Source organism: Falco peregrinus, chromosome 5, assembly GCF_023634155.1.
Source record: "Falco peregrinus isolate bFalPer1 chromosome 5, bFalPer1.pri, whole genome shotgun sequence".
Taxonomy (NCBI): Eukaryota; Metazoa; Chordata; class Aves; order Falconiformes; family Falconidae; genus Falco; species Falco peregrinus.
In genome coordinates, this window is record NC_073725.1 from 8,075,193 (window position 1) to 8,088,368 (window position 13,176).

A 13,176-nucleotide genomic window follows, 5' to 3' on the forward strand; every position below is an offset into this window, starting at 1 on the left:
TCTCGTTCAGGCATCAGCCAATGGCTGCTATGTCGGTCACCTACATTAGGGGGGTGGAAAGAATGAAAAATGAGGTATATGAGGTTTTGGGGGAGGCAGTGCAAGCCCGTGAAAAGACAGCTGTCTACGTTCCTGTGAATGGCGATCAAGAGAAGACTCTATTCTTGAACACAGAAAGTTGCTCTTGGTCTGTGTGGTGGTAAGCACCTACGTACCTAAAAATTAAATACTTGCTAGCACTGGCAAGCTACTGACAAGTTGCTAACATGACTTTTGTGTTTGTATTGGTAATTATAAAACTGGTGATACAAACTAGAAAGTGCTAATAGCATACATTGAACTGTGGAGGCACAGCATAATTTCTTTATCTTTCCCACAGTGGCCTTCCTCTTTGCCGACTGATGGAAAATCACAGACGTGAAAATGTCCTGGATGGAACTGATGGGAATTTTCCTTCTTTTTGGTCATGTGTATGTACTGTGGCTTTTGGAGAGTGCCTGAGATTGCAAGGATTTTACTGCTGTGATTGTAGGTCCTACTGTAAATCTGCACTACACAGATACATGTATAAATTGCTAACATGCTGTTGCATCAATAGATCAGCTTACAGTCCCTTTTAGATTCTCTTTGTCTTGCTATTTTCATTCTATTCAGGAACTGAGCATCAAGATGGATATTTAAAATACAGCTTTCAATTTACTGATCTACAAATATACCTCTGACCTCCGCACATAGGCTATTAAATCCCACTGATTTGTCTTCCTGGACTTTTCTTATTATTATTTCCAGGAGAAAGCCTATTCCTGCAAACTGGATGGGGATTTTGAGCCAAACAAAATCTCTGACCTGGGAATGCGCCTGTCACCGATGGTTATTGGAATACCCACTTGTTCGCACTAGACTTCTAGCTCGGCAGCCCTGCGAAAGTAAAACACATCTCAACACTCACTTTAAAGCAATTCTGAGAGCTTCTGAAAAGTACTGTTCCCCACATCCCTGAAAATAAGAATTTACATCTCAACATCACATTCAGAAACATAAATAACCTATTTGCCAAGGGTGCTCCATTTGTTCCCCACACCAGAAGCCTTACGCAGAGCATGAAGAAGGGAAAAGTAACCCACTTACCTCTACCAATGAATAATGTAAAATGGGGGTACTGAATAAGCATGTGGTACCACCACACTGTGACCCAAGGGCCAGGGGGCCTTCACGGGATGATGAGGGGCAGAAGTGCGTACTGGTGGTCGACTGCATTCCTCACTGCAGACTTCCTTGAACCCATGCCAACCACGCTTCAGCAAGAGGGGCCACTTAGCGTTTTTCTCCCTTTTATTGCAATGAGGCTTAATGCACAAATGGGGAAAAAGGCTCATAACAATGTAAAGGCAGCATTTTCCCTTTTCTTTGATCTCAGTTCAGATCTATTCTCTCATTCTTTTTGCTGCCAAATGAAAGAACTTCGATGTTTTATACTCTGCCGTGACAGAGAAGACACTTTCTGCTTTTCACAGTCCAGGACTTATGAGTGGTGCAATAAATACATAGGGGTAAGGTCAAGTACTTGGGGGTAATAAATATGCATTGAGACGTATATATTTGTTAAACCCTGAGAATTACGCGATATCTTAAACAAAACCATCGCCTGTCTGTCCCTCCATCCGTCTGTCCATCCACTGTCAAGGTTATTTAAGGTCTTTAAAATCTGCAGAATATCTCTCTGCCATGTAAACTAAAGGCCAAATCCTATTGTCTTCACTCCTCTATGGTACCTTCGCAACCCAGTAGAGATGCAGCGCAGTCTGCATGCTGGCCCTCAGCTAGAACACATTATTGCTCAGACTGTGGAAAGGCTGATTTGGATCCATTCTTTGCACTGCGGCAGTCCTGTGTGATCCTTGCCTGGCATGAGCTTCTCAGCTCATACCAGCTCCTTTTGGGCTAGTTTTCATGCAGTGTTAACATAGCACGAGTTTTTTTGTTGGTTTTTTCTCTTGTGGAAACGAAGTGGCTCCTGACAAGATCAGGAAAAACATTTGGGACACTGCTCATTGACATTTTACCTGAGGAAAAAGATGATTATGGCAAACTCAAAGTAAATCACACAGCAAAGGGAATGTCCTCATTTTAGACTGCAGAGCAGAGAGCCCATGTACTGCAATTGCTAAGGTAATGGTTGCTGCCGCTCAACTGTTTCCTCGAAATGCAGTCACTCTGCCTTTTTATTTTTGGGCACTTTTGCATGCATAATGATATCCATCCATTTAAAGGCAAATGTTCTCTTAGTTTTAATGGGCTTCTGTTCATGGAATACTGACAGATACTGCCCATACTTTGATTTTTTTTTTTTTTTTTTTTTCTTTCTTTGTAATTCGAGCTAACTATTGACTTGAGTGGACTCCGCTGGAGACACAGGGTACCTGTGCTCTCCAAACAGCTGCTCAGCATTCTTCCAGAACAGGGTTGCTCTGTGTACCTTGTGCAAAAATATACATTATTATGGTGTAGGTGTTTTTACAGTGGATTTATCACATAATTAAGGAATGGAAGAAACTTTGCTGCTCTGTTAATTTGCCTCCCTGTAATATTAGATTATTCTGCAGAGTGCATTTTCTAGATCCAGGGACAGTCCAATTTTAAACGTTGCAAATGATGGGGTTTGCACAGTTTCTTACAGGCAAATTCATAGCCTGTACAGCCTCAGTCGCCTTTCAAATATTTACATGTCCTCTTCTTTGTCACTTATTTTTTATTTAAGTAGGCATGATACATATGTGCTTTTCTTTTTTAACTTTCATTTACAATCTATTGTCTCCCTGCCTAAGAACATATACAGGCCTTTCCAAATCTCCCTCCTATTTGCCACTATCCTTTCCTATTTACTCCTCCCATCAAATTAGATGGTTTGTAGTTTTAAAATACTCTTTCTTCTCTTCTACTATCAAACTCAGCTCAATCAAGCACTGTCTAACCGGTTGCCTCTGCACCCAGTGTTATGTTCAACACATTCCTGGGGACAATACTTATTTTTTAATGCTTGATGCGAAGGCTGAGAAGGCATATCTGTAATTTTAAAAGGGCTGAGTCCTTTCCAACTATCCATTTTATTTGCACAGCAATGTATGTGGGGAAACAGTGCGTCACAGGAAAAGCACAATTCTGAGAAAGAAAGTTTCAAGTAATTATTAGCCAGATTTAGTAAGTTTCTTTTCCTTTTTCTCAATTAAAACATGAGACATTGCTTTTCTCTTCACTCACTATGAATATCTCCGCTCCCTGTACCTCCCAATTAAACATCATGTGTGAATTTACCTCCTTTTTCAGATCATTAATAAAGTTTACTGAGTTAGATTCCAAACAGGCTTTTAGAGTATATGATAATTGTAATACTTTATGTTATGGTGCATCTTCAAAGCTGGATTTAATGACTCGCAGAGCCTACCTGTAAAATTGTGTCTGGAATGAGTTGAAAGGGGAATCATATATTTTTAAAACAAAAATATTTTTTGCAGGAGCTCTGAGTAAAAAAGAGGCAATATTTCTTAAATCTAGCTATCTCCCAGCTTTGCTTTTTTGCATTAATTTTTTATTTAAAAGTTTTTCATTCCACTTGGCTTGCGAACCTTGTAATAAAGTGCTTCTAGGATCAAAGGAAGCTATTTTTATAGTATTACCTCATTTTCTTTTATTAAAATAGAGAACAGCTTTAAGTTACACACATATTTGGTCAAAATTACAGGAGCCCTAACCATACTTTCAGTACTTTTCCTAAGGCACAAAGGATGGTCTAAGCTTTGGGTGACAGTTGTCTAGGGGGGCACAGGACCTGATCTGGAACAAAACAATGCTGTTCTTTTGTCTAGCGTCAGAAACCCTCCATGGCATTTTCAGAAATCCGATCTCTTAGGCAGTAGCAATATTTTCATATGAGGTAATTCCAAAATAAGGGCCTTGCCGTTCGTTTTATTCGTTGCAGTGGAGTTTAGGGTGCTCAGGAAATGAAGGCCAGGGCCCTAGGTAATAGTCTATTCAGGTCAGGAAGGCTAATTAATATGCAGACACGAGCTACGTTTCCAGTGTTGTGTTAGAAGACTTGGTTTATTTGGTCAATGACAAGTGCAAGCTGATGGAAAAGATACAGCCTTCAGAACGGCAATATTTACTTGCATCTACTCATGTTAGAGGGTGGAGACTGTGTCCTGTATACATCTTAGTAAAATGCAAATTTTTTTGTGAGCGCTACAGCTGAAAGAGAATGAATCCATATTATGTACTGGTCTAAACAAAGATGAAGAGAGAGAAGATTTGAAATTTATTCCATCATTCCTTTACAGATTTCCCATTAGACTTTGAATAAGGCATGTAACCCTCACAAGCCATGCTCTTCAGTAAAAGGTTCGTCACAGCAACCCCTATTTCAGATATGTGTGTGTTTAAAAGGCACCGGGGAATTCAATGAGAAAGAACTATAGCAACATATATCTTAGAGGCTTCCTCTCTTTTATTCCTTTTGGAAACAAAAAAATAAAAGTCACACAAGCCTTACAGGGCTCAAAAGACAATTCCAGGTACAATGTACCACAATATATACATCTTAGATAATATAATAATGTGCTGGCAGGGGTCTTCATGATTAAAATAGTTCTTGATCATGACAGTTGCCTGGCTACAAGGTCATTCAGGCATTCACAGACTCTATTTGCCTACTATTTGTGCTGTTTACATGCAAGCGTGCACCCATGTGCCACTGCAGGTCAAGGCTGGAAGCACTGGTGAGTGGAAACACTCCAGCCTGAACATTGCACCAAGCACTTCATCTCAGATTAGACTCGTGCTCTCTTTGAGCCTTTGGGTTGGGCACAAATAAGTTTAGTATATTGGAGCCCAATTTATCAGGAGATCTCCCAAGCTTGGCTCTTCCTGAGCACAATGAATAATTTCAACCTTAGTTGTAGCCTGACTAGTAGTCAGTGATTTCAGTGTGCAACACGTGGGTCGTGGGTTTGGTGTCGTTACGTCTGACCTCTGATCTGTGCTTCTGTTAACATCACAAAGCTCATAACTGCTGAGCACAACAGCAGTTGTGTACCCTGCTATTTAAGTGAATACTAGGTGCAGATTTGGCCCTAAGTTTTTCTGCCAGATACTGCAAAATTACAAAAGGAACTGGGAAAACACTTCTGATGCATGAATGGAAAATCCACCTTAATTGTAGAGTTAAATCTACCAAAAGCTGCACTGATTGCAGGGTAATACCGTAAGATGTATCAGTGTCTGTAACAATCTATTTCAGGAAGCCACATCACTGCAAACCATTTGTATGTTAGACTCATAAAGCTACTTGCGGATTTAAAAGATGTTATTCTCATTAATCATATATAAGTAACGTGAGTCAAGACATTGCTTGTCACTTTAGTAGAAGGGAACTCAGTGGCTGGTCTCAGTGATGGTGTCTTCAGAGTGTGCACAAGAGGGTACTTGGTACTTAGTGAAATGCAAAACACATCTGTCAGTTCTGACCAATCCAGACACTATTGTTTTACAGGTAGCCTTACATTTGAAAAATAAAATTAAAGCCTAATAGCTAAAGGTACCAAACATTTTACTTTATCTTATTGTTCACTGGTTCTAAAATAAGGCAACAGAGAAACAATCTGGGATAATACAACCAACAGGCTGCCCGAGGGCTTCCGAGCATCAGTGGAAACACTTCTATTGACCTCACTAGTGCTTGAATTGGTCACCAAATTATTTTCACTTTAGCAGTTCAAAACCTCAAGCTGTACCACATGTTTCACCAGGAACAAAAAAAATTGTACTCTGTGGATATGACGATTAGTATTTCCTTAGAAAACTAATAAATAGTACATACATATTGTGTCGTTCATTTAAAATTCTTATAGGATTAAATGTTGATTCTTCGTCTAATTTGTATACTTTTTGCTTTTTGTCATCTAGAGGTAGTAACAGGACAATAAATATATCTCAATTCAGTGCATGTATAAAACAGATTGTTATAAAAATGTCTTTAATTCAGGTTTATTTACACAATTTTACTATGTAGAAGTCATTTATAGTTATATACATTTTAGAATTAGGACTACTGTATCCTTCTAAGGCAAAGCGTTTTTTTTCTCTTGTTTGAACAGACTATTTTCCTGCCCTTCTTTAACATTTCAGAAAATAAGTTGATTAAGAATGTTCTGTATTGATGGAGACTTTCTGTTTTGCTCTTAAAATTTAGCTTTTAAAGTACATTTTCCTTTACAAGCGTTTGATATATTTGTGGCTGAGTTTCTGTTACTCAATACAAATATTGTCTGGCCAATGGATAGACATATATTTATTTACAATAAAAACTGACGTATTAATTATTTCATTCAGTAGACAAGTATCACCATAAAGGCTGGGATTATACAACATAGCAGGCATCACAGCAAAAATCATAAATACTGTAGTTCTGTTTAGCTTGACAATGGCAGGTAATAGACTATCATTTCTGTTCCCTTAGCTACTGTATCCTTTTCTATCCATCATTCTTTATTGTTTTTATCACACTTATTTCAGCATTTCTATATCAGCAGCATTTAGTGACATTGCGAAAACATGGTTCAGAAAGGCTGAACTTTTAATTGTGATGAGAAATAAGTTAGCTTAATTATTCTGTATAAGTAGAAAAGATGTGGTTTGTTCTTCTTCCTAAGTCCTTCCTTCCTAATCGCAATTCAACACCCTTTCTAAGCATTGCTATGTATGAACTTCATGCTGCTAGACAAATAAATTCTTTGGAAAAATGCACATTTTTATTTGGAAATAATGCCATCTCTTTGTTAGATTTGCAGCAATCCTATTTTGCCTCTACTGTTTTTAAGTCGAAAATGAAAAATTATATAGAAGATGTTTGTGCATCATATTGTGCTGAATGGTATGTAGGTCAGCATGCTGCACCATAGCAGATAAGGCACAGTGAACAAGTGTTCTATGTACTTACAAGCAAATATCAGTCATAATAGAAGTAGACAGATCTACAAGAGCGTTTTGGCTTAGGAAATGTTTCTTGTCATTAGCATTTAAAAAAAGCTATGAGATTCAGGCCTATCAGCACCGATTCACAGCAAAGCCTGGCTTGCACAGGTTGTTATCTGTTCAGTACAGAGGTGCAGCTGGTTAGCAAATGGATTTGCAGATTTTTATTTTTTTTTTAGCAGGGATGAGTAAAAAGGCAAAGAATCAGGTACTTACAACCCATTCAGAATGTAACAATTTTGTTTGTGTTATAAACCAAACCTTCTGTTTTTTGCAAACTGCATTATTTTTAGAAACAGAACCAAGAAAAAACGGCTGATTTAAAAAAAAATCTTTATTCATATTCCAGTTTCCCTAAGGGCTCCAATATCCATGAAGTAATACCAGCAAAGGGAGCAATGAAGACTGCAGACTTCCATGATTCAGTTTACGATGCTGCTTTATTGTGTTAGCAGTCAAGTCAAAAGGCAATATCTAATATTTTTAATTTTTTATTTCTTCCTCTATGTGTTCTTAGAAATGTGAAGGGGAAGATATATGACTGATTCCCTAATGCTATGGCTGAAGGTTTGGGTAATTTTTATTTCATGTGGAAGCAGAATCATTCCTCATGGAGATAATAATCAGGGCTGATACTGAAAGTAGCTCAGTCGTACCTGAATTGTAGGGTGCTGTTCTGCACAGCTATTTGCAAAGTGGTAGGGATGGGTTTCCTTTTTAAGGAAGGATGCTGTGCATGAGCTAATGGGACTGATTATCAGGCACATGAATGCTCTTCTTCCCGTATGGCAGAGAAAAAGGCTGTTAGTGAATGGAAATGGTCCTCTGAGAAAGCTTTCCTGGCTGAGATGGGTCTGGTGAAAGGGCTGTGTGGGTGGGTGTCCTCCTGCCAGCCCTGCATGTGGAGGGAGTCATCAGCACATAGTGCCCCAGCGAGGACCATAGCTTCTGCTTGAGCTTCTGCCTGAGCTTGAGAGGACCACGGCATGATTGCTGACCTGCCTTCAGCACTTGTTAAATGAAAACCAGCTCCATAGTGCATGAACTTAAGGAAAATGGCTGTACTTAGACAAAATGTGCGATTGCAGACAGCATCTTTTCATCATGGATCTTAACTGAAGCTGCTGGACTTACCTGGAAACAGATTTCAGACGAAGCTCGTGCTTCATATTAACAGCATCAGTACTCACTGAAAGAAGGATGGGAATGGTAGCATACCTGAAAATAGGAGGGTTGGAACAGTCTTTCAGTCCATGTGCATGTAACCTCTATCAGGTACCTGCAGCTGAAACATGACAGCTTGCCACATGGAGCCTGTCAGCAAAGGCAGCAACAAACCAACCAACCAAACCAGAGAGATGGCAACACGAGAGCTCAAACATCCCTAAGAGTAAACACAAACAGGGCAGGCAAGGCCTCAACATATTTGTATCGAGTGATCAAGTTGCTCCAAACTCTAGAGCAGTGTCAAAAGCCTTTCTCCTATGTATGAACCAAACTTTAATATTTTATGAATTCCGGTTTTGGATGGTGTCCAAACAGGAAGGTACGAGAAATGTGTATATTGCCAAGTCCCTCCAAGCAGAGAACCAAAGCTTAGAATGAAAGGGATAAATACTGCTGAACAAGTATGAGTGAAAGGATGTGATTGAATAGGTAAGGACTATACAAGTGCTGAAACTATGAGGTGAAACATACAGTAAATATTTATACTGCTGACTTGGAAACAGGAAAGAAAAGATATTTATGGCTGGACAAGTGAGAACAGAATGGAATCATAAGTAAAGTGCGGTGGAAAGTACTGCAGCTAAATATTAAGGTTTTGATTTTGCACAGAGAAGTCTAAAACTAGACAAATAAATGCATCAGGTAAATATAATTCAGGATGTAGTATGTTCTGCTTTTTTAGGATACTGCTGCCTTATTCAATGTTTTTTAGATGTGAATCCAGTGGCTCACTAAGTGAGAATCTCCTGACAATATTTTCAGGTAAGAGCGGAAACAAGAGAAGAGCCTCTCCAAATTAAGTTACTTACGTGTACTAGTGTCTGTAGTTTTCTAGTCTTCTGTAAAATTAGCTCAAATTTGCCAAGTCAAAATTATTTTCTGCATTTCCTGGTCTAAATTCAGCTCACTGACTTTAATGGACATTCTGTGGGTGTAACAGAGAGCAACATTTGGCTCAGGAGCTACAAAGAGAAACATCTTCAACATGATTTTCTTACCTTAGCATCTTTCACAGAGTATCTTACCGTTGACTATAGTAGCAAGTTTCTGCTAGGGCATACTTTGCTGTTGGCTGGTGTAGCAAAGAATGTGTAAAAAGATGAGAGACATTTATAAGCTATAGCATTGTTAAGATTCTTATGCTTGTTCATGGAAGATGAGCGAAATCCCTTGGCTTTTACATGTGTTCAGTAACAATAAATGATCTGGTGGACAGAAGGAGGTAAGAGAATTATGTGCAGATTTTTTTTTAGATGAGTATCCTATAATATAACCATTGTTAATACATAACCATATGGGAATCTAAGCTGTGAATTAAAATTTACTTTGTTATTGGTTTAACATAAATTTTTCAAGAAAGTATTACTATCTCTATAGATTTTGTAAAGTATTAATTTAATGTTTGCTTTAACAAAGTTTATCTACTGATGGAAAGTAGCTTCCCTTACCCTAAACAAACCAAAGTGGGAAGCTATGGTTTTCCCAGACTGGCTTACAAAGTTCGCGTATCAAAAATAAAGGCAGCAAAGATACTGAACCAGCTCAATAAAGGTGTAAAGATGTAGTGCAGATGACCTGGACATAAATGTGAACTTCAGAGATTTTCAAAATGAGCCCTTCTCCATAAATATAACGTGTAATTTTCATTTGCCACCACCTTTTCCCTTGCCATCATCTATCTAAGGAAGTGACAGTACTTAACAGCCTGGGAGGCGGGCTGGACGTTGCATACAGAAACCCAGGGTCTCACACACGTAGAGGGAACCTTGCTTCAATAGCAATGTATTTATATCAATTAATCAAATTAGTAAATGCAATTCTGCACCAAAACACAATTTCAAGTGATGTAATAAGAAACATAACCCACTTCAGGACCAATTTATAGATCTAATAATATCTTTTTTATAGTAATAGAGATAGATTTGATTGTACATATAAATTTATAACTAGTATAACATTTCGATGAAAAATCAAGACAACCACCCTAGAAATCAGTGGGAAAATTCCCATTCACTGCAATGGGGTGGATTTTACCTAGTGAAACTGCCACTTAAGACAAAATTATTATGTGTACTTAATGTGCCAAATTCTATGTAGTTCTTTGTCCCATCGTAAGTCTGACATTTTCAGATTGTTGTGGAAAAATGTGTCTGAGGCACACTAGAAGATGGCTTTGTTGTAAGAACTTGCATTAGTCACAAGGTTCATGCTTATAACATCTATTACCTTAGTAAGAGACATGACCCAAAATCATTTCTAAGCTCAGTGCGAATTAATGAAATGTCACTTTGCTCACACTGTAAAACTGGTCCCACCCCAGGGAAATAGATGGGAACAACAGCTGAAGGCTCAGGGTGTATTTGCTGAGAACTGACCACGTAGGCAGTGTTGCGTGAATCGTGGGCAGCAGCAGCGCCTGGCCCAGACAGCCACGTGTGGTTAGCCCTTGGGTCTGCCCGCTCTTGAAGGCTTCCTGGCAGTTGTCGCTCTAGCAATGGCACAATGAGGGAACGTCACCTGCAAGGGACAAATATTCTCAAGATACATTGATTGCTCCAACAGCTGCTACCCACAAAGCAGAGCTGCAGGTCTGCTGGGGTTGAGTGAGGTGGGTGCAGAAGCAATGCAGGTAGCGGCAGCCTTGCTGGGAAAATGGAGGGCTGAAGAGTTCACCATGCTTCTGCCTCTTAGCACCTAGCACCTCAGTTTCACTGCAGTCAAATCCAAAATATTCTCCATATCCCAAGGAGTACAAGGCTGCATGCTAGCTCTTTAAAAGAGCAGCCATCCTAGCTGCTGAGATAGGTGCTTTTATTATCAACATGGGTAAGTTTGTTAAATAGTGGAGTAATGAAGAGACATTGAGGGACATGATTTTGGTATTGGGCATGAGGAAGTTTTGGATATTCAAAGCTCTTTTGTGTGCCAATAATGATGTAAAGTATTTCCTCTGACCTGCCCCACTTTTCCCATTTATGCACGTAATGAATGAGGAAACATTGTGGGCCACGTTTGCAGCAGCACTGTATCTGGCTATTCGTGTTTGGAAAACAGGGTTAAGAACATCAGCTGTTGTAAAATGGCGTTGCGCCACTGTAATAAACTGAGTTACAGCAATTTACACCAGCTGAGGACCTGGACCTAGATTTTTAGGAACATTTGATTAAACAATATTAGAGCAAAACTCTATCTTAGGCAGTTCCACATTTTACCTGCAATGGTGACCTGTACCTGATGTATCAGAGGGAGAAAAGTAAAATAAACCAACATAAGCAGGAGACAATGTCTGATGAATCTCATGCAATTGGTTTCCAAAGCTAGAAAAGTCAAGCCCATACATGTAAATAGAAATCAACTGATTTTTTCTTTTCAGAAGCAGATCAGCAAAACTTGATCTTGCTTGCAGCAGCACTGCTGATATCTGATACAGATGACAGCAGGATCGGGTCTTTACTCATCACAGAGCTAAATTCAGCCTTACAGCAAGTGGAAGAAGAGGTGAGAGCTGATAAGGAAATACATCTAATAATCTCATTATAGGTTTTACATTAATTCACTGTAGCTGCTCTGAAGTATGGTACTAAAAACTGGTAAATCAAATTCTTCTACTAAGGGCTGGTGGAGGGCACCCGCTTCTTCCTGTGTTATATAAAAGGCATGGAAGGAAAAATAAATAAGGAAACAAGAACACCTATAAAAAGGTGGGCCATGAAAAATGACTGTGTTCAGGGACAGAAAACAAATGCCAACCAGCTCGTATCTTGTACAGATAAAGAATGTTGTACATGTTGTCAGTAAGCCAGCATATACAGGACATATTTTTAAACATTATGGGCCAAATTTGTAAAATCCTTCATACCTTCTTTTTACTCAGAATGTATTGTGACTTACCTAAAGTCAGTCAGAGGCAGGATTTTCAGGATATGTCCAAGTTTGAATAATTCTATTTCCATTCAAAGCTGGGATTCATATTCTTTGCTCTTCTCTGAGAGATATTAGTTGAGTTCACAGCATTGGCACAATGGGAAAAGAGCCCAATTTTGAACAATTAAGAACACTGAAAACATGACATGCAATTGCTTAATGGTTACGTTATAGTTATTTGCACCTGTAAAACTGCAGGTACAATTAATGAAAAATGGCTAGGACATCCCCAGAAAATAAGATGTATTGCTGTGATTTGATAGAGTGCCTCATATGTCTGAAAATGAGGAGTAGGTAAGAGGATGGGCTGAGAGCAAGAGAAGAGCTTGAAGGTGGCAAAGAGAAAATGTGATTAAGCAGCCTAATGAATGTCTGGGGAGGGAGGTGGAGTAGATACCCTTAGTAGGTGTGATTTATAGGTGAAGATGTATCTTCCAGAAGCTCCCACGAGAAAGGCTGATTCGTATCCTGGTAGCATGACTTGAAAAAGAAGGGGTTTGGCCATTTGTTACCTTGCCTTCATTGGCATTTTATTCTGCCTAACATTTTAGTCACACCAAAACCCCCCTCATCATAACCCATGGATGCAATCTTTCTTTCTGTTTCACCATTAGATCCCATCCCAGTAGCACCAAAGCAACATAGCAGTATTTAGAATATGATTCTCTATTGCCGTTAAGGTCTCACAAATAACCACTTTTGGTCCATAATCAGTGTCTGGAGGTGTCCCCATAACTGAGTGGGGCTCCTATCTTAAAAGACATTCCAGAAATGAAAAGCAGCCTTCACTGGATAGTTGGCTCAGCCAGCCCTTTTGCAAGCTTCTTGCTCATCCCAATTCCTTTTGGCTGTTTGCTCGCATACAAACAATAGAACTCACTATCCTGATGTGACACAAAGGCTTCCCAAAGTAAAGCACTTATTCAGGCATTTTCAGGAAATAGCAACATCTGAATTAAACAACTCTGCTGGATTGCAAATGTAGGAAAGCACATATAC